This window comes from Cebus imitator, unplaced genomic scaffold (genome assembly GCF_001604975.1).
Source record: "Cebus imitator isolate Cc_AM_T3 unplaced genomic scaffold, Cebus_imitator-1.0 Scaffold45, whole genome shotgun sequence".
NCBI classification, from domain to species: domain Eukaryota; kingdom Metazoa; phylum Chordata; class Mammalia; order Primates; family Cebidae; genus Cebus; species Cebus imitator.
Window position 1 is genome coordinate 7,387,973 of NW_016107360.1, and position 2,106 is coordinate 7,390,078.

The following is a 2,106-nucleotide window of genomic DNA, read 5'->3' on the forward strand; positions in this document are numbered from 1 at the left end:
CTTGTTTCAGAACAGAAAACTCTTTGAAACAACATATATGTCATAGAGGCTAAAATTTAAATCTTTCACTCTTACTAGAAGTATTCAGTTTGTCTTTGGATTTTATAAGAGAAATGCCAGGTGCTAACAAATATAAGTAATGATTGTTGGACTTTTCATTTAATGTGAATGCTTCAATTACCTTTAAAATCATGCTGAAAGCTTAGAAGTTTCAAATTGCCAGCTTAAAACATTGTATGTTAAATTATAATATTGTTAGCTATGCATATTCTTTTGCAGAAATATTTTTAGTTATGCTTCAAAATATCCTCTAATTTTTAAACAACTATAATTTTATACTCATGGCAGCTCTGTGTCTGTGTCAGTAAGAAAAAATCTACATGATTTTTTTAAAATGTACATCATTCATCAAAAAGAGAGCGATTTCTGACTTCCATGCCTTCATGTTAACTGATCAGGTTAGCTGTCCTACACTACAATGACATCTACTGGCACAACCAGGACTGAGCACCCAGAAGTAATCTTCAAAGTGACAGGTCAGCCTTTGGTCTTCCTCTTTGATTATTGGCTGTTAACAGAAATCACAGGAGTGTGAATTTCCCAAGAACAGATGCCATATTTTCTTGAACTCTGTATCTCCAATGTCTAAAATTGTGATTGTTACATTAAAGATTCCCCAATAATCTGTTGAATTATACGTGTAATTGCCTATGGTCTAACTTCTCAAACAGCATGGAATCTAAATTGGAACAACACTGTTAAAAGCGATTTATATTAAAATAATAATAATAAAACTGCCTAAAACTAAGGTACTTTGTCTTTGTGAGTGATAAATCTCTTTTAAATTCTAATGAGAAAAATAAGCTCCACTCATTATCTAGAAAGTCATACACAATTTTAAACACAACTTCATAAAGGTCCTGAATGAATTCCATCTCTCAACTCAAGGTTAAGAAACTTGGATACAGGAGGTAGAAATATGTTTTAATACATTTTGAAGTGCATAAAATCAACAAAACAACAGTAAGAAACTACTACATACCTATTAGAATGGCTAGAATTCAAAACGTTAACACTACCAAATGCTTGTGAGGATTTCGTGGAGCCAAAGGAACTTTGATTCACTGCTGGTAGGAATACAAAATGGTCCAGATACTTTGGAAGACACTTTGGCAATTCTTATAAAATTTTACCCATCTTACTATCTGATGGAGTCACATGCTCTTTGGTATTTATTCAAATGAGTTGAAAACATCCATACAAAAATCTGCAGACAAATGTTTATATCGGGTTTATTCATAATTGCCAATCCTCAGAAGAAACCAAGATGTCCTTCAAAAACTGAATGAATACACAAACTGTGGTACATCCATATGATGAAACATTATTCAGCAATAAAATGAAAAGTAAGCCATCAAGTCATGAAAAGATATGAAAGAAACTTACATGCATATTGCTAAGTGAAAGAAGCCAGTCTGAAAAGACTATATACTGTATGATTCTGGATATGACATTCTGGAAAAGGTAAAACAGTGAAGACAGAAAAAGGTCAGTAGCTGCCAGGGATTTGAGGAGAGTAACAGACGACGACAGGGAGCATAAGAGACGATTAGGGCAGTAAAACTATTCTGTATGATAGTAATGGTGGAGGCATGTCATACATTTGCTGGTAGATGTATAACACAAAGAGTGAATCCTAATGTAAACTATGGACTTTGGTTAATAATAATGTGTTCACATCAGCTCATCAATTGTAACAAATGTGTAACAAATGAAAGATGTGAATAGCAGGGGAAATCATAAGCAATGGGAAGGTGGGGAGTGGGACTAGGAAGCTGCAAAGTGGGATATACAAGAACTCTCCGTACCTTCCATTCAATTTTCTACAAATCTAAAACTGCTTTAAAACATAGTCCAGGCCGGGCGCGGTGGCTCAAGCCTGTAATCCCAGCACTTTGGGAGGCCGAGGCGGGTGGATCACGAGGTCAAGAGATCGACACCATCCTGGTCAACAAGGTGAAATCCTGTCTCTACTAAAACTACAAAAAAATTAGCTGGGCATGGTGGCACGTGCCTGTAGTCCCAGATACTCAGGAGGCTGAGGCA

At 35.6% G+C, this 2,106-nt stretch overlaps 1 protein-coding gene across 1 annotated transcript in view; it reads right to left on the minus strand.

Moving 5' to 3' along the window:
• Nucleotides 1–2,106, minus strand: part of FAM126A (family with sequence similarity 126 member A) — a 132,912-nt gene that overhangs the window by 106,747 nt on the left and 24,059 nt on the right. The gene's annotated exons all lie outside the window — the stretch shown is intronic.